The following is a 21,255-nucleotide window of genomic DNA, read 5'->3' as shown; positions in this document are numbered from 1 at the left end:
AAGAGGCAATCAAGCGAATAAAATGATCTGGAAAATTGAGAGTGATTGATTTGTAAATGAGGCCGCGAATCCATACCCTGCCAAAAGCTTTCGCGATATCGAGGAATATGGCACGGGTCGGAAGCTTGCAGTTGTAGCCTTCAGTGATAATGTTGATAACTCTTAGAAGTTGGTGGCAAGTGATATGATGATTGCGAAAACCGAATTGTTCTGGGAAAAAATCATGGAAAGGTGAATTCGTTGGATGTGGAAAAGTAGAATTTTCTCAGTAACTTTAGAAAAATGACTTAGTAAACTGACAGGGCGATAGTTCTGAGGGAAGGTGAGATTTTGTTGCGGTTTAGCAAAAACTATTATTATCGCTTGCTTCCATGGGCTAGGAAAATGAGCGAATTTGATAATGTTATTGATGATCTTAGTTAGGCAGGTGAGAGCGTTTATGGGGAAATATTTCAGAGCTTTGGTCGAGATGCCATCGTATCCTGGGGCTTTCTTTGTCTGTAAGGAGCTAATAGTGTTGGCAACGATTGTTGGGGTTGTCAAGAAAGTGAAGTTGCACGGAGCAGGTGTATTAAGGAAGTCATTGACCACCAGGCTGACCCGTTGAATATGGTTAAGTCATACGGAGTCGGATTAAGAGTGAATGTATCTGCCATATAGTCCGCAAAGGATTTCGCTTTATCTTCTTCTGTATATGAAATTCCACTAGGTCCATGAATAGGTGGAATAGGTTTATAAGGTTTCTTGAATTTGCGGGAAATGTCAAATAGGGAATTATCCTCTATAGAAGGTTATTAAAGAAAGTAGTCCATTTTTGGTTTTTGAAGTTCTTAATTCTTCTGTTGCTTTATTTTTGCATTGAGTTTAATTCGCGTTTCAGTTGTGGATCTATGGTGGTTTGCCATCTTTTACGGGGCCAGTTTTCTCTTTAATATTATTTCTTATATCGGCAGGCAGAAGGAGGAAAGGCTTGTTCACGTAAAAAGTATTGGTGGTTTCCCTTAATGCAGAGTTGATACAGTTGGTAAATTTTGAGACTTCTTGTTCTAATTCTTCTTTGTTATTGATGCGTGGGTTTCCCTTCTATGGAGTTATTCAGAATGTCAGAGTATTTGATCCAATTTGTAACTCCTACACTTTTGTCAAGTGAGTGGGGTATTTATTAATGGGGGATTTCAAATACAATTGGATTGTGGTCGGAAGAGAGGGCTGGTATTACAGAAATATTGCATCTGTTAGTAATGTTATTTGAGATGAAGTAGTCAATTGTGGTGGCGCTATTGTACCCGTAATGGGTGGGCTCGTCTGTGGCATGAATGTTTTAATTAATTGATTGAATTAGGTTAAATATATCATTTCCTTTCCTGTTTGCAGGTCCCCGGTTCCAGCAGGGATATTTGGCGTTAAAGTCCCCTTCGACAATGGTAGAAGTATTAGATTTTAGGAGGTGAATCAGTTCTTGTGCGATGGGATTGTTATTTGGTGGGATGTATATATCAGAAATTAAAATTTTTTGTGGTTTAGAATTTCTATTCTATTTCTTTCGAAAGTGATGCTGGGATTTGGAATTTGAGAGAGTTTCATGCTCTTTTTAACAAATGTGATAATGCCACCGCCTCTTCTTGTGTCCCGATCCGTACGGTAGGTGTTATAATTAGCATATACAGTCAAAATTCGTTAATCCAGACTCGTCGGGACTTCAGCGATTCCTGATTATCGATTTTTCCGGATTATAGATCATCAGTTTAAATCTGGTAAGATGGCATGCAGAAATTATAAAATTAAAAATATCAAACCGTAATTTATGAAATAAAGAACAATTATAATTTAAAGGGTATCAAAATTTACAAAAAAAAACTTAATATTAATATGAAACCATAATTTATGAAATAAAGAACAATTATGATCTAAAGGGTATCAAAATTTACAAAAAAAAAAAAAAAAAAAAACTTAATATTTATTTGTTTACTTTATTAACCATTTCTTTCAATGTAAGTTGTTTAAGTTGCTTCGTTTCATGTGATAATACTTTCTCTTTAATTCTATTAAACAGATATAATTTCTAGTTTAGTTAAAAAGTTTCGCTGTTCAAGTCCTATAATTGCTGTGTCGAGAATACCGACTAATTTGTCCATCGAAATTTTTTCGTTTTCAATAACCTCTGTGTCACTTTCTTCAATATCGAAAGCGAATTATAATGACGAGGAATTTGATTTACACCATATCAAAGACGGAGTACATCGAGATGAAATACTACATTTAGTAAGGAATTATAAGCCAAATAAAATAAAAACATCTGCCCTGAAGATAAGGATAGTACTGACAGATCAACTTCCAATTCATTGCGCGCCGCGGCGTTCCCCCCCCCCGCCGCAGAGCAGCGTGAAATTGATAAACAGATTTCGGAATGGTTAGAGAAACGAAGGATATGCCTTTATCCATTTTTTGCAGCAATTCCACTTTTTGTTTAATGGACTTCGAAACATACTTTCGCTTTGTAGATCCTTTACATATTAGTAAATATATATCGGAAATTCTATTTGACATAATCGAAAGTTCAAGCTTACTTTTATAAAATTGCTCTAACAGTCTGCAAAAAATAATAAGCCAGATTCAATTCGAAGATTAAGGAACAACGCAATCTGCAACATTAACTGAATTAGATAATTTTAGCTTAGCTTATACCATCTGTTATACATTAAACGCGCATGCGCACACGCATATTCGCGGACGTAAAGGTCTTACGCGCATGTGTCAACGCCACGCATGCGCAGAAAGTTTGTAGCTTTGAGGTCCGGATTATAGATCATTCCGGATTATGGGTGTCCGAATTAACGACTTTTGACTGTAGTACTTTAAGTGCTAGTCTAAAGTGAGTCTCTTGTATGAGTATTACGTCAGGTCCAATTTTAATAATGAGGTTGGATAATTCATCTTTTTTATGGTAAAGACCGTTTGCATTATTGAATTTAGCTACAGATGAAGAAGCATGTATAAAGCTGGGTAATACTATATTACAAGCTCGTCGACAAATGCACAACTCATTAGTGAGTCAACGGGGCGTGTCTGTTCATTACAATGCATAGAAAAAAATGGGATATCAAAAAGTGATTTCCCGTATGGATTCCAAAATATTCATCGGAAGCGAAAACGAACATAAGCATTGACATGTGTTTTCAGAATATATTTTCCTTGTGGCAGAAGAGTGATGCATTCTTGAATCAAGTCATTGCAGAAGACGAATCGGGTGCTACCACTTTTACCCTCATATGTCAAAAATGAAAACATTCTGCATTACCACCATCCATGAAATTACGTCCTGTTCCTTGTGCTGATAAGTTTTATTGACCCTTTTCTTTGATCGTCACAAACCCATACTCATTATCAGCTTGCCAAAAAGCACCGTACCGAATTTGCTGCTATGAAACGCAGGAACGTTTGAGAATATTAATGACGATGAACTTGGGATGATGTCTGGAGGTATCATTCCTTTGCAGGACAATGCAAGGTCACATACAAGAACGGACAGGTTGAAAAATATCAGACAGTTCGGGTAGGATGTGCTACCCTCTTTCCGTACAATCCGCACTTCTAAAACCACGGTGAGTAAAGTCATTATCGATTCTAATTTTGATAAGTCGGTATTGGTTAAGCTCATGTATTTATTAAAGAATCAATTTACAGACAAATTCGTTTAGATAGAAATATACGCATCTGGTTCTACTCTATCAATATAAAGAAATGCAATATTTACATGGGTAAACATTTATATGATTATTATACTCTGCAAATAAATAAACATTAAATGACTTTGTAATACGTGTACAGGACGCACTAGAAAGAACTTATTGGCTAGGATAAATAAGATCAAAAATAACATTTTTATCTTTTTCCAGCATATAATGTTTATTATCTCCTCTACTATTGTCATATCTACCAGTTTTATTCTGACATTTACAATAATTTAAGGAAAGCGTTAATTTTATTATAAATGCAATTGTTCATGCAAACAATATCACTTGATATTCAAACATTAGAATACAGAATTTAAACATAAAAATATTTGCATTAAAATGCCGACTATATATGAAACACCAGTAACAAATTTTAAATGAGGACTATTTATTTCCCAATTATGTAAGCGAATTCATATTAATGTCCTAATAAAGCTACATATTTGATCTAGTTGTTGAAACACAAAACATTCTGTACAATACATAATTGAATATAGATGTTATTATGTGTTTTAAATGCGAACATGTCAATTAATGAGAAGCCTACGTGTATAATAAAAACAAGGAAAGTGCAGAATCGCCCACTGCTTGGCACGTTTTTAAGAATTGCACATATTCGGTATCCATACATCGACCTATTTTCACTTAAAAAGTCAAAGAAAATTGACAAAAAAATCCAATTCTTCATATTCTTGTAAAAAGCGCCAAACAAACGCCACTCAAATAAGTGGGCGATTCTGCACTTTAGCCATGAAAACTACTACTCTTCTTTAAATAAATTCACTTTATATTCATTTCTATGAAGGAAGGAGAATTAAAAGAAATACTTACATTATTGGTTTCGTAAAAAAAAAAAAGAAATACTTACATTACTGTCGTTCGTATCAAAAGCAAAACTATCGTTTTCTTAAACATGAGAATAAAAACTGCTGCCACTTGCAAATAAAATTATTAACATTTTTCCAACTTATAGTTTTTTTCATTGTTAGTTGGCACGACTATTAACTGAGTAACAAAATTTCTGTATCGTTAAAAAAAAAAAAAAAAAAAAAAACTGAAATGTTTCAGATTTTAAATTACGTCCAAAGGGGCGTTTTTTAACATTTTGTGTGTTACCTTTCTTTATTAAATATCATGCTCCTCGCACTTAAACCATAAGATCCAGTGCAACAGCAATATCGCAAAATAGTTTTAAAACGAGCATATCTTTAGAATTTCCGATACAGAGACTCACGCACTGGAGATAAAAATGTTTTTTCTGCACAACGTTGCCATTGCTCGCTTTGAAATCCTTGAGTTTGTTAATCAAAAATTCGTCAAAGTTTTAAAAAATAGGAAATCGATCATAAAACAAATTTCAAATTTGGTCTTCCACATGCTCATATTCGTTGGAGGATTACGTTATTCAAAATTCGATGACTCTATGTACCGTTGTTTTATCACAATACGAGAAATATACATACATTTATGCGGATTTTTCATTATTTAATTTCTTCAAATATAATGCAGGACTCTAACATTTTGTGGCAACAGTTTGAAAAGTGAACCGAAATTTATGAGTCCGACGCAAAATGCCAAAACGAAACTAATAGTCCTTCGGGATTCAAATCCCTTTGGACTAAAAAAAAAAAAAAAAAAAAAAAAAAGAGAGAGAGAGAGAGAAATACTGTGTGTACATAAATTTTTTGTTGGCTTACTATATAAGAATAGCTTCAATTAAAGTCTTTAACATTTTATTCTATATTTCAAAAATTAAATTATTAGCTTAACTTTCTGGTCCTGTCACATTTTCTTTCGAAATATTCTTTAATTTTATTTTCCAGAAACAAAATTCTGTTCCTGCCTCTAATGCAAAGCGTAAAATCAAGTTCTTTGGCTAAATGACGTGATAGGTGCAAAATATGTTATTCTTACGTTTTCATTTGCCTGCGCTCGGTAACTGAAATTAAAAAGACATGTTGAGTAAAGTTAGTGGTTTGGAGGAATTTGAAGTTGATGAACTGTATAAGAAATTCTTAGAAGATGATTTTGATGTGAAAGCTGTTACATCTTCTGCCGTTCAAAGTGCCGCTGTATCTGAGCAACTTGCAAAGCTTGGTGCAGGGATTTCGTTATTAGATAAAGCCCTTCATCACCAAGTTTCTACCCATTACGAAGATTTATTATATCAGGCAACAGAAATTGAAACATTAGAAGGAGTTTTAGTGCTTGTTCATGAAAAAATTTCTTCGATTTTGAGTTCAGCGGACAAACTTAAAAGTAAAGTTTTTGAGCCGTATGAAGAGATTGCCAGTTTAACAAGAAAGTTACAACGTCTTCATCTAGTCTGTGATCTGCTAAGGAGAATAATAAGGATTGTTCGTCTCTGTAGACGATTAAAAACTCATTTAAGTAAAGAACCTCCAGAATTAAGTAAAGCATCTAACTGCTTGAATGAATTAGAGTGCTTATTGGATGAGGTGGATATGTCAGGGTTAAGTGTAATTGACACTGAAATGAAGTATGTTAAACATGCAAAAACTGTTATCCAGCATGATGTGAAATGAACTGTCATTAGATATTTGATCTTCTGTAATCCTGTATTATTAGATACACATAGATTTTCTATACTTTTGCATTGATTAATATATACCAAGAAAAATTTAATATTTTATAATATAATGTATTTATAATGTTTAGAGATTTAGCAACAACTTATATGGAAGCAAATATCACATAAATGAAGATATTAAAAAATTTAATTTTCTGTTTGACATTTGAAAATATACTTTATAAATTATTTATTTTTAAAAAAATGTGATACTTTTCTGTTATGCATCTTCCATGCATTTTGGGAGTACTACTGTAGTATGTAGGTGTTTAATAATCTTCTTACACATGCACAGTCTCTAGATGGTGCTATCGCTGGCTCTAGGTATGTATTTGGCTGCTTTCCCACAGAAGCCAAAGAAAGTATGAAAAATATAAAACATGAACAGGGAATCAAAGTTAATCAACTTTATGATATAGTGGCAACATTTCTAAAAAGATAAACTGAAATTCCATAAAATTGTATAAAATGTTTTATGTAGAATAAATGCTTATATTAAATGAAATTCTGAATTATTGCAAAAAAGTAGAATATATTTTAGGTTTTGTAAAAGTAAGACCTTTTAATTTTATAATGCACATGCTTATGCAAATTAACAAATTTTCTAGCTTAATTAGCTTAAATTATTTTTCGAATATCAAACTTGCTGACAAATAGGATACAAATACCAAAAATAATCATTAAATCCATTATTCATATAGTAGCAAGTATAAATGATTTAAAAAATTTAATGTTTTTAAATTTTAATTAAAAATCTGTATACTAAAAATTAGAATATTTTTTATTGGCTATGATGAAATAAAAAACTTCAGAGCTTTCACAAAATCTTGATCACTTCTGTTTGATGGTTTATTATCTGAAAAAAAAAAAAAAAAAAAAAAAAAAAACAGTTATATAAGCAATGATTATATAATAATAGTAGCTTAAAAGAGTTAACAGGAGTGAAAGAGTAAGAATTGTCATTGAAAAGTATCTATAGCTAAGGCACCACCCAAAAGAATTGAAACTGTATTTATAGAATTCAGTCTGGTGAATACAAATTAAGGAATAAGTTAAGACTTCAAAATATGCTTTGAGATGTGTATCCTTACTTTGTTAAATTGAAATGGTTATCATTTCGATTGAATTCATTCAAATTGAATGATTTGATATATGAATTAAAAATCAAGAATAAAATTTTGTAAATACATTGGTGTTTAAGGTTTGTGAATATAAACTATGGATCTTCAGCTGATATTTTATAACTAAGTTTTTTAAATAATGTTCAGTTTCAGTCATACCAATGGATTGAATATGCATTTAATGTGATGTTGATGAAGCTTATGGCATAACTATTTTTAATAAGTTTGTAAAAGAGATTGAAACATTCAAAGTATATTAATAAAATCACACTTCAAACAAAAAAAAATTTTTTATTTTTCTTTGCATCAAATGGTAATTACAAAAATGCCATTCATCAGCCAGTCTTTGAAATGTTTAATGAAGGTCCCATTGCAACTGGTTATAGAATATAGCTTTAATTACCACCAGTGAATATTACCAAAGATTGCTGCGAGATGTTTTCCTTCCTCAGTTACAAAATACTAGACGTGGATATAGATCTTTTATGGTTTCATAAAGCCAAAATATTTATGCATATTTTGTGACAAATAGTCCAACAGAGATAATTTCTTGCCATGATTACATCTTTTTGTTGTTACAGTAATCATATATAATACATGTTAATTTTTTCAAATGGAGGATTCTCAAGCAAGAAGTTTTTCAGAGGTGATGTGTTATAATACAAGAACTAAAGGAAAGTATCCCAAAGCTGTTATCACCAATATTCCTAGATATATATCGTGATGAGCTAATAACACTGATGGGAAGAATGTGTAAGAGCAATATTTTATAAAAATGACATTAAAATATTGACAGATAAATGGTAGTCCTGTAAGTATGATTTGACCTAAAAAAATTATAAATTACTGTTTGCATATGGTACAATTTTATTAATATGTCATTCCACATCCTTTATACACCAGTGAGCAAAATCTTCACAGTTGTAATTCAGACTACACAATGCAAGGAAACACATGGTGCATGAGCAATTTTTTTTTATTCCACATGTATGAGCCAAATAATAATGCTGCTTAATGATTTAATATATCTGATGCATGCAGGCTGTTACTGTTGAACATGAAATCTGAGTGTGATGGAATCAATTGGTGATTGTGAATGTCTTGCAAACCTTACTGCATATCTAAAAAAGGGTTAGAAATAACAAAACATGACATATTATTGGATAGCTAGATGACTGGGAATAAATGGTGCATGTTGTTAGCAAATTTGATATCATTCACAATGTTGCTTCTCCGTTTTACTGTACTGACTGATAAATGACATACCTGCAATTACTATTTGACATACAGAATAATAAATAGAAAGCAGTTATTTGCTTATGGTATGATATGAATTCTGTTGTACTACACATAATCGGTTATTGTAACATTAGCACTCACCCGAGCTATAAATTCATATAAAAACTGATTTTAAAAATATGTTGTTCTTTTTTAAAAAATTTATTTAAAATATATATCTTTATTGTTATTTGGCCTGTTAAGTTCCGTTATTTTTTTCTTTCATGAAATTGGGCCCACCAGCGGCCGAGCGGTAAAGTCGCTGAACACTGGTAGTTCGGTCCGAGGTTCGAATCCCGCGAACGGGCTGGCTGCATGGGCATTTTCATGGTTTTCCCCATGTGTAACGTGTATATGAGCCAGTTTCCCTTAGAAAGTCCTCCACGAAGGCATCCCTCCTCTTAGGCAGATAGCCCTCGAGGCTTTGCCATAATCACACACACACACACTTTCATGAAATTGAAAAAAATAATGTATCACAGATAAATTAAAGAGTGTTTTTAAGTAAAATACAATGAGACATTGGTCAACAAATTTAATTTCCAAAACTACTTTCTTTATAGGAATGAATAAGTCTTTAATATAAAAATAATGGAAATCTTTAAATCTAAGACGAATTAAGGTAAACAAAATATTAAACAGGTGATAGTTTAAATTAATTCTAACATACCCATACAAAACAGAATGAATGGTATGAATAGAAAATTATAAGAAAGAGTACCATTGTTTGACTGAGAAATCACCTTCCATAAAAACATAAGGTAACTGTCTTTCTGGAGCCTTTTTTTATCATTTCTTTGTCTGTTAGCACCAACAGACTCTGCTGAAGATTCACTTGGCATCTGTTTTACTCAAGCTTTGTTCATTATGATTTGTTGTTTTCTATACTTTTTAATGTGTTTAAAGAGATACATCACATTGTCTTTGAAAATACTTTGCTATTCCAGTATCAAAATGATATTATAAAAATATTGCACATTATCCCATTTTGCAGATCAAAAAAGGTTCATCTCTCTGTTCTTCTTTTTTTGTTGCTGCCTCTCAAGGAGTTTTAGTTCTTTCTTGATGAACTCATTTTTGAGGTCCTCTGATAATTCCTCGATGTCTTCACTGTCAACTTCTAAACCCATAGTTTTGCCTAGAAAAAAAAAAAAAAAAAAAAATCCCCAAAGTCTGCAAATCCTCTTCTTGCAGTACATTCTGGCCATAATTGTCCTGTAAGTCACTTGCTGCCAGGCTTTGTTAATGAGAGCTAAGCAATGGAAAATAATGTTTCTAGAAGTCCTTGAGTGTTAATTCTCTGTCAGAGGTTACCTTAATACAGCTTCACAACTTTAAAAATTATTTGTTACCAACTTCAGTGTTTGTAACTCGAGACATTGTTCATCATCCAAGACATATTGTATTCGCAGTATGATGAGATTCCATTGTATCAATTTATTATCTTCAAATACGAGGGCCATCCAGGAAGTAGATTACGTTTCCGTCTGTGTCCGCTAGGGGCGGGGCTAGCGCGGCCATCTTGGGGTCAGAGCGTTGCGCAGCTCAGTCTGCATCTAGCCGTGCTAGTGAGAGGTTCGTGCTGTGCTCCGTTCAGATACTGTGACGGTTTGAAATGTCTGCGTTAATTGAAAATCCCGCGAGGTGCGCTCAGTAATAAGGTTTCTGACTGCAAAAAACTGTAAACCGATAGAAATCTATCGGCAGCTTCGTGAAGTGTATGGGGACAACATTATCACTGAAGGTGGAGTGCGTCAGTGGGTCATAAGATTTCAAAATGGCCGAACCAATGTTCACGACGAAGATCGAAGTGGGAGACCCAGCATAGTGACCGCCGAACTTCTCGAAAAAGTCGATGCTAAAGTCCATGAAAATCGAAATTTCACAATAACAGAACTTTCTTTGAGTTTTCCACAAATTTCGCGAAGTTTGTTGCACGAAATCATCAGCGAAAAGCTTGGTTACCACAAGTTTTGTGCAAGATGGATTCCAAAAATCTTGACAGAGGACCACAAAAATCAGTGAATGGCTGCAGCGTTGAACTTTTTGGACGCTTATCATAAGGATGGTGACTCTTTACTCGATTGCATCGTTACTGGTGACGAAACATGGGTGAAACATGTGAACTGTGAAACGAAATTGCAATCAATGCAGTGGGGGCACACAAGTTCTCCCCAAAAACCCAAGAAATGCATGCAAACAATGTCGGCAAGGAAGATGATGGCGACTGTTTTTTGGGACAGAAAAGGTGTAATTTTGGTGGACTTCCTGGAAAGAGGCACTACAATAAACTCTCAAAGGTATTGCCAAACTCTCCAAAAACTCAGAAGAGCAATTCAAAACAAGCGCAGAGGAATGTTGAGCTCTAAGATCTTGTTGATTCACGACAACGCCCGGCCCCACACGGCAAATGTCACTCGTAAAGTTCTTGAATCTTTTAAGTGGGAGTTGTTTCCTCATCCGCCGTACAGTCCCGACCTGGCACCGAGCGACTTCCACCTATTCCCAGCAATGAAGAAGTAGCTGGCTATGCAGCATTTTGATGACGACGCACAGCTGCAAGAAGAGGTAACGAAGTGGTTGAAGGCGCAGGCGGCCGAATTTTTCGACGAAGGAATTTCCAAGCTCGTACATCGCTACGATAAATGCCTTAATTTGTATGGTGACTATATAGAAAAGTAGTATTTGAGTGTGGCTTTCATCTGTATATAATAAAATTTGTTTCCTATACTTTGTTTATTTTTTTATTCCAAAACGTAATCTACTTTCTGGATAGCCCTCGTATTTATCAACTTAAATCTGTAAGCTGTCAAATTAATGCTGAATTTAAGGCATACTGCTAGCCATCCAGACTGCAACACTATAAATCAAGTAGCCAATAGGTTTAAAATTTACATCATGCACAGATCTCATTAAGACATACAGATTAATGCTGAAATGCATATGTATATCATATATACCACTATTGTTACCTAAAACAATATAAAAAGGCGAACAGTAGACTAGAATTGTATACTTTCCTGTTCATCCTTTACTGTGAGGTGTCAATCCATATCTGGACATGGACATTTCCCCACTTGTTACTATGACAGAAATATCTCTTCCTCAGACGACTGTGTTTGTGGTGAAAGAGGATCTCCAGCACACTACCTAAACAAACTTATAGCATAAATAAAATAAAATTTTGTCACAAAATCAAGAGTATTATAAAATACCTTTCAGAACAAGGGCAAGATATTTATGAGGAATTACTGTTATGAAAAGCACTTCTGATGTCCCGTATTCTTATTCTTGTCTGTTGTAGGAAGCTCCTGCAAGTATATGAGTTAATAATGCTGATTGCGATGCTTATGGGCCTAGGTTTGAATCCTGAAGAAAGCATAAATATTTGTAAGCATACAATGTCTGTGCAGCAAGGGGACATTCACAATACATAGCGAGTCAAAAGTCCTTTTGAGAGGTTGATGCAGGGTTGTAGCTAGAGTTTCCAGCACCTGGGGACAACTGAAGAATTTGCACCCCTTTTTGTGTGCCAAGAATGGAAAACATTTCATTAAAAAACTTCGTAGCATCAATTTGGCACCCCTTGGATGCTGTGCCTGGAGGCGTAATGGCAGACCACACATTGAGTTGAACAGTGTTAAGCGAATTTCCCATACTGCACATGCCCAGAAGAAAATTTGGCGCAGTTTTAAAAGAAGATAAATATGGTATATGGTTGATATTTCGTAAGCTGCTTTTAAAACCGGTCAAGTTGGTTCTAATCTAAGTTGTTTGTTTATTTGGAGTCTAAATATCGTCTCTGTTCATAATTCTGTTAGAAATGTCGTCATTGCTATTACTGCAGTCTTTCCAAAATATCATTATTCGTGAAGCTGAGGAGGAAATTGTAATTCGATTGAACATAACTTCGAACGAACAATGCAAAAAATGGGTCACAGAATTTAGCCAATTGACAAACACACAATGGGTAGCACAGAGTTCAAAACCAAATGCTACAGCAAGATTACTTTTCAGGTATGTATATATTTTTGTATTTCTGTACATCGGATATTGCATCAATTCATGTATTATGTCATAATACCATTCTTGTCATACATGTATACAAACAAAATACCATATGCATAAATTCTGTGAATTAATTCTTTTAACATCGTTTCCAAATTTGTGCATAGTAAAAAATTTTAAAAACTTTTTAAAAAGTTAGGAAAATTTTTAATTTTTTTACTATTTAATTTTTTTTTCAGAAAGAACGCATCATTTTCAAAATTCTTAAAAAAGAAAACTATAAGTTCTTGCAACTAAATGTATTATAAATAAAACTGGTGCAACATACATGTTCTTGTATCATCTTCCTTAAAAATTTTCCCTAAATAAGTGATTGTATCAATTTTTATTTCAATATAGTGAAACTTTTTATTTGAAGTTAATGCAAAAATGAGTAAATAAATGAAATAGAATCCAACTGAATTTAACCAATTAAGACACAATAACACGCCGAATCATTTGCGGTTTTGCAGCTGAAGATGATGGTTCGGTAAAACCATTGAAACTAGTCCTGTGAAAATTTTATGAATTAACGCTGATTTTTGCTGTTTGTCTTCTGAATCATGAATTTAACCAGTTAATTAATATGCAATATTAATGATTTAAATTTACTTAATTCCTTATATTTTCAAATAGCTGCATAACAGAAGATGTTGATAAAAGGACATATATAACAAGATCAATTTTAAAAAGATAAATGGCTGTAGAACATGTAAGATTAGATGATGATATTGAATAATCCTAAAATAGTATTAAAGTTAACAATATACATATCTGAAATCTGATACACCTAATTTTCATGAAAAATTGTGTAACAGTGCACTTTAATATTACAAACTGTACTCTGATTGTTCTTACGTGTGCTATTTGTTACTGTAAATTAATTTTCATAAAATTATGTATTTTTTACACTAAGAAGTATGTTTGCCAGCATGCTAGCTACAGGAAAAGTACCCATGTAACAGGACGATGTGATAAAAATTGTGACTGCCAAGCATCATTGCTTATTTCCGCCAAACTAACAACGCAGTCTACGATAGCAAAAGATAAATTGTTGAAAGTATGTACATAATAAACTTTGTTTATATATAAACAAATATATATAACTTTGTCACAACTTGTATACATATATATTAGAGCTGGTAGAGTAATATTGGTAATATATATAAATAAACAAGTAATAAAATTTAAATGTAATAAAACTGAAACGTCCCTTTTTATTTATCATAAAACTAAACTATGATATGTTATAAATTATGTGTTTTTTCTCTCTCTTCCTTTTTTTTGTTATTCTTAATACCATTATTTTGTAAATAGGAGGGACTGCCAGCTGTCATAAAGTTAAAAAATCAGCACAGCCATACAACTGATACTGCTGATGCATTATCTCATCTTCAACTTGGAAGTGAACTCAGGTCAACTTTTGAACAATATTTTTCAAATGGCCTTTCTTTATCTGAGGCCATGAAGTTTCATGAATCAAAATTAGAACTTGCGGAAGATTTTTCTGCTGATAACCTTGCAAATGCTCATAAAAATCCTGTATATAGAACTGTCAGGTATGAAACTCTCATTATTTTATAAAATAACTTTTGAGGATACGAAATTGTGAAAGTATGAATTTAGGATCAAATAAAATTTTGATTGTCCTTATTTGTATGAATATGCAGAAAATATATTTAAAATCATAACTGTTTTCATTTATTTACATGAACTTTCTTGAATTGTTACAGTTTTTGCCTCATGGGAATATAAAAATATATTGTAATAAAAATAGTTTTAAAGAGAAGGAATTTTCTGTGGTTTCACACTTTTTGGCCCTTTTTCCAATGTCAATTAATATATTCAGCACTGAACAGCAGATTATTTTATTGATATAAAAATAATAAAATATTTTATTTGTGTGGTCAGGTTATTATGTTATATTTTTCAGTGCTGTCATCATCCATTTAAATATTTATAAAATGTTTTTAATTCCAGACATTGGCATAGTGAGTGGCAGTTAAAAATTCTTGGTCCTCGTTCTGGAATTGGAATGCTAAATGTAAGTAATGATGTTTGAGTTACTGATAATAATACTGTGGAGCAATTACTTATAAACATTGATGGCAGTTTTGGTTGTTGTGAACTAACTGTTCATGTACTAGCCATTCTTGGTTTTGTTATGAACAAAGCTGGTATTCAGCTGGCTAATATTTCATAGTTCCCATTACAGGTGTTATAAGCATTATTTAATTTCATTACAGTGCTATTAATCAAATTAGTTAAGAAAATACAAAAAATTAAAAATTTTAATTTAAAATAATTAAAAAAATAATGTATTAAAGATATAAACATACAGAGTACTTGAGAGTAAGATTTGACCTGCATTTATAATTAGCAGTGATTTGTACATATGATGGTTCACTCATTTTCAAATTTGAATCGCTAACTGCAAACAAGTTCACAAGTTTCAACAGATACCTCAATCGTGCACTATTGACCGTACTAGGTTCTTGCAAATGTGTAAAATTTGAAAACAATTTTTGAATCAGTGAAGTTATTACTTTTTAGGTTTCTCGAAATCTGAATTAGAAACACTACCTCTTCATTTTGAAGGTAACAGAAATAAAATTTAACAAATTGAAGTTAATTTCAAATATTACGTATAAAATGTCATAACCTTCATTATGTTTTTTAAGCAATCCAAACAAGACAATGTTTTTATAATACTTTTCATTTATTTTTTTTCAATAATAGTTTTTGTAGCTTACCGCTAAAGTGCAGAATCGCCTGTTTATTTGGCCCTTTTTATGAGATTGATAAATGCGCGAAATGGTATCTAAGTCGAATTTGCCACTCTGTAAGGCGAATTTCAGAGCATTTTCGTGCATGCCCAGTATGTATTTTGAATCGAAAATTTCTTGTGAGCGCGAAATTCAGAGCATTTTCGCGCGTGCTCAGTATGTGTTTTAAAATGTAGAACATCTGATTGGTGTAGACGATAATAGATGGTAGAGGTGCAGTTATTTTAAACAATAATTCGAGAATTCTTTACTTTTCGTTCTTCAGCTAAGCAAAGTATATTACCCCTTTTAAGGTAAGTGTGACTGTCTAGCATCATTGCTTATTTCTGCCAAACTAATAACGCAGTCTACGATAATAAAAGATAAATTGTTACTTTGTTTATTATGTACATTTTTATTTTTCAGTGTTTTGTAACGATTTTTAGTTTTTAAAATTGTTTTTGTAAGGACTGGATTTTCATATTTAAAAATTTTTTGGAAGTGAAAGTATTAATTTTCCAGGGTTTTGTAAGGATTTTATGTTTTTTAAACTTACTATGTTTTTGAAATGATTTAAGTTTCTAAAGTTATTGGGTTTTTTGAAAGGATTTCCAGTTTTAAAAATTTCCCACTTATTTATTTGGCACGTTTTACAAGAGTAAGAAGAATTGAATTTTTGCCAATTTTCTTTGACCTTTTAAGTGAAAATAGGTCGATGTGTACATGGTTAAATTCAAGACAGTGTGTAATGCCATTTTTGTGCAATTCTGGGATTTTTTTTTTAAGTGAAAATAGGTCAATGTGTACATGGATACCGAGTTTGTGCAATTTTTAAAAACGTGTCAAGCAGTGGGTTATTCTGCACTTTTTATAGGTGAATGTATTTTAATTCAGTGTTTTGTAACGATTTTAAGTTTTTGAAGCAGCTTACTATGTTTTCCTAACCATGTTTGTTTTTTAAAATTATTAAGCTGTTAACATTATAAAGCATATAATCTTTCAGGTAATCAAAGAAAAAAAAGACACCTCTGAAAAAAGTGGCATAATTGTTGGAATAAATGAAAATCCCTTTGTTTCTGTTATAGTGACCAATCATGCAAAGGGCACATTGTTTGCCTTTATCACAAGACATTATTTTTATGGACTCTACTTCCTCTTGTGATGCAGACAATCATGCTATAACCTTCATATTAACACCATGTGCTGTTGGTGCTGTGCCATTGGGTGTTTTAGTAATTGGTGGCCAAAAAGAAGAAGAATATGAGATTGGACTTAGGCTATTGCTTGAGTCTCTGAAAATACCTTTTAATGGTAGCTACCCCAAAGTTGTAATGACTGATGACAGTGATGCTGAAAGGAATGCTGTCGCTAAAATGTGGCCAAATGCTCAGAAGCTACTTTGCCAATTCCATGTGTGCCAAGCAGTTTGGAAATGGTTGACGCAAAAAGAAAACAGCATTGCAAAAGAAGACAGACAGTATCTTTTTACGTAAGTAACATATTAGCATATATTAAAAAAATATAAATGATTCTATATCTTAAAATACTTTTCCTATAATATCAGAAGATAATTGTTGCATAAACAATGCATGGGTTGTACTCATTGAAAAAATAATGTACTTTTGAAAAATTACGTACTTTTTGTTACATTAAGTTTATTGATTGTAAACACACAATAAAATGCACCCACACACAGATAAGTAGTTTGGTCCCCAAATGCTGCTATAATTGGATGTCGCCTTGTTTGGTTTCTCGTTCACGGGTGCCAAAAAGGCGTAGGCGCATGAAAGGAAAGTGTCATATTTTATATATTACTCGTGAATAATAAATCCAAAGAGAAAAAATTTCATGTTATAAGAAATGCAAAATGCGTATGGCTTTAAACCAACTACAGTTGCTGACATGTATACTTGGTCCACTATCCATATGTAAGGTTTGTCTAAAAAGTTCAAACACAACACATGGTTCAAAGAGATTGTCAAACATAAAGAGATAGTACTGCCTACATGTGAATCTGTAGTGGCTAATAAAAAGAAGTTATTTGTGTAATCCAAAGATTCTGGTTGCTTGTCGAGATCATGTGCCCAGCCCTTTCTCCAGAAAGCCATGCCCTCCTTTCCTCTCAGCCTTACTCCTGCATTCAAACAGATAATACAGTGGAAGTCCAGAAATCTGCAATGCCCGAGACCCGAGGTTGTGCGGATTTTAGGATTTTGCGGACTTCAGGACAGAAAAGATAATATTCAGACTAAAAGTGCAAAATAAGTAAGGCGTATTAGATACATTTAATTAAATTATTATATACATTAATACAATAATTAATGATATGCATTAAATTATTATTACATATATAATCTGATTATATTATATTGTTCATTTACATTAGGCTCTTCTATTTTTAAATCAGCATGAATCTGCATCCCCTTTTCTCTCAGGAGTAGTCCTGAAATAGGTACCCCATCACTCCACCACTGCCGGAACCACTCATACAAGACAGCATCGAGATTTGCCGATTTCACCTTGTGTAAAGATTTCCGGTATTAGAATCACTGTTACTGTCAAATTTCAACAGCTTTTGTCTATTGTTCCATATATCATACACAGTCCATGTGGCAATTCCATACGATTCTGCTATAAACCGAGCAGTATCACCTGCCTCCAACTTTAGCAGAATTTCCTTTTTTTTTTCATTACCGTCAATGCAACGTGTTTACGTTTTTCAATGTTGCAAGCAGTAAAATCACGAATGCGTTTCTTATCTGTCAGTATATTAAAAAGCACTGAAATTTAAAATATTCTTAATTTATCCACAAAATATCTGGATAAAAAAAAGAACATCACTAAACAATCTCGGGAAATAACAAAGTTCAGAAAGTACAACAACGTGAAGCGTGAACTTGAAAAAAGAGTTGAGTTAATCGTCTACTTTTTTACCTCGATGCAGATTGCAGGGGAAAATCCCTTATCATGATGTTAATAATTTCGGATTTCCATTATAACTCATTATTATTTGGTAATTATGACATCATTATCCAGTAAGTATTTTTTCTTTGGTATTTCGTACTTCATGTTTCAGTTTCCGGAACCTATAAACTAAATGTTTATATTTTGAGAGGCAACGCGGATTTCAGGTTGGCGAATTATCGGTATTTGACTGTATTTTCGTGTTGCAGTGATTTTGTAAGAAGTAAAAGTATTCCCCCTTTTCCCTTTTTGGATTCTCTGAAGACCATCTGAAGGATTTTCAACCAGTTAGGCCTCTTCACGGGATCAACTGTGACAGCTGATCCCTTGAAGTATCTGTCATTTGCTATGTCATCATTAAAGTGACATGCAGAAATCTCATCTACTTGGGAGAAAAATCTCTTTTACTGCACAACTGCTCTTTATTATTATTATTATTATTATATTAGCATTACTAAGATTTTGTTAAAAAGGGCTAATGTTCTGAAGTTTGGGTATTAGACATCAGGATTTAGGACTTTATACCACAGATGTAACTTTATACACAAATTTTGTAGCAAAACTCATTTCTCATCTGCAAAGGGTTAAAAGGTATAATGTATATGGGACTTTTTGTATTAGCCTTTCCAGTATTCTAATGGCTATGGTATAATTGATAGGAGTACATATTTGAGAAATTCCAGTTTGCTGATGTTTACAATACATACTTAATATAAATGCTTCTATAAAAATTGCTCCTAAAATGTTATAATTTTGAAAGACTGTAAAATGTAAGTCTGTAGATATAACCAACTTCTTTGTTAAGTAATTATTCTTTTTCTACATAAATTCCGATTTTTTCATTCTGGTTATTTGACTTTTCCTTGCACTTAAACTTTTATTTTTTCCCATAGGATATTCAGAAAAATATTACTTGAGCCTTCAACTTCAAATGCTGAATTGCTATATGAAGCTGTGAAGCATGATAGAATTGCTTCAAAGTATGACAAGTACCTTCAGTATCTAGAAATGAAGTGGAGAAAGCATGAAGATTGGTGTTTTGCATGGAGAAATGCAATGACGCATGGACATCAGACTAACAACTTCGCTGAAGCAAGTGTTAGACTTTTCAAAGACAATGTGCTAGGCCGGAATAAAGCTTACGATGCTGTTGCATTGACTTTGTAGCTGTGGTTCTAGAGGAATATTACGAAAGGTGGCTACGTAATTTTTCTAACAATCGATGTGAACAACCACGACTGCAACTGAATGCAAAATTGGCAAAATCCGAATATTTGAAATCAAATGATATTATTCAGATTTCTGAGCATAAATTTCAAGTGCCAAGTAAAGCAAGTGGCTGCTCTTGTTTTGTTGATTGTGTAATTGGCTCTTGTTCATGTTCTGAGGGTGAGTTAGGAAAATTCTGCAAACACCAAGCAGGTGTTTTCCTGCATCACCAAATTATAGCTGCTCATGTTCCACGCATTGACTGCTGAGGCACGATATGAGATGGCAGTGCTGGCATCTGGTGACAAAGCTCCACCTTTATCATTTTTTATGCCCCTTAGATTACAAGAATCTGAAAAAAAACTGTGATTTCACCCTCATGTTCAAGAAATGCTGAAACATTTTCGAAGGTAAGTAGAAGAATACAGTTTCATATATGTAATGATCTCTGTAACTTTCCATTACAATTCTTAGCTATGAATATAAAGAAACAATATGCCCTTACTTTTTAATAAAATTTCCAATAATTAGAGATACTTAGAATAGGTTGTAATATAGCCATACTCTTATAAATATTGAAGTAAAAATTTTAATCTGTGTATATGTACATAATTTGCATTGCAAATTATTTTCTTATTTTTAAAGATTTTTATTAAATGATTTAGCTACTGCAGGGTTTTTTTTTGGGGGGGGGTTATCCTGATATGTTTATCTTCAGGTGGAGGAGCTCCATCAGTAGCTGAGTGATTAAGAGCACTGACTATTATGGTAGTTTAAGTGTAGGCAAATGGGCTGGCTGCTTAACATGGTTTTTCCCTTATGTAGCATAAATGCAAGTCAGTTTTCCCATAGAAAGTCCTTCATGAAAGCACCTCTCCAATTCGGTAGATAATCCTAATGTTCTTTGTCATATTCAAATAACCTAATATATCTTGATGTGGGGGGCAATATATTTCATATATAACAAAGACATGGTGTGCATTATTATCGACTGGATAAATGGAAGATCTGATCCTGATTTGTATGTGCAAGTTGTTAGCAGAGCAGAAAGGAAAACCTTTGAAAATCTCTAGAGAATTAATTACCATGTGTGATTAGTATTCATCCTTTGTACAAATCATCTTCACAGAGAATAAGCCTTACTGTTAATTTAAACCAGAATTCATGGAGATTCTATGGAATGTTGTTTTCCACAGTCTAAAGATCATCACTATTTTTTCCCATTTATAGCAGAAATTCATGTTCATTCATTGCTCTGTAACACTATCTCTCAGAACTGGTTATGCTGTACAGTCTGGTTTATCCTAGAACCACTTGTATTCTACTCTATTTAATGCTTCGTGAACATGTCTCTGAATAGCCACATGCACACACTTTTGCCTACCTATGTTGCTATTGACATATTGGATCATTTACTAAATTTTAGATACAAATGGTTAGAAACTACATTAAGTGTATAAAATATGAAAACATTTAAAATTTGTAATTTTACACTATGAATATTTGTTAAAACTGTCAATTGAAAGTTACTGTAAATTTTATTATTT

General features: G+C 32.8%; 1 pseudogene across 1 annotated transcript in view; it reads left to right on the top strand.

Annotated features, from left to right (window-relative positions):
* LOC118193752 (uncharacterized) overlaps window positions 1-21,255 on the top strand; it is a 42,120-nt pseudogene that overhangs the window by 20,021 nt on the left and 844 nt on the right. Inside the window, exons 2-5 of the transcript XR_015040066.1 lie at window positions 14,088-14,329; window positions 14,751-14,814; window positions 16,539-17,024; window positions 19,393-20,074. The product of XR_015040066.1 is annotated as an uncharacterized LOC118193752 (transcript). The remainder of the gene's footprint in view (window positions 1-14,087; window positions 14,330-14,750; window positions 14,815-16,538; window positions 17,025-19,392; window positions 20,075-21,255) is intronic.

The sequence above is a fragment of the Stegodyphus dumicola genome, chromosome 3, assembly GCF_044657685.1.
Source record: "Stegodyphus dumicola isolate Sdum_Otavi_A_Nest chromosome 3, ASM4465768v1".
NCBI lineage: Eukaryota > Metazoa > Arthropoda > Arachnida > Araneae > Eresidae > Stegodyphus > Stegodyphus dumicola.
This window is presented reverse-complemented; position numbering and strand designations above follow the sequence as displayed.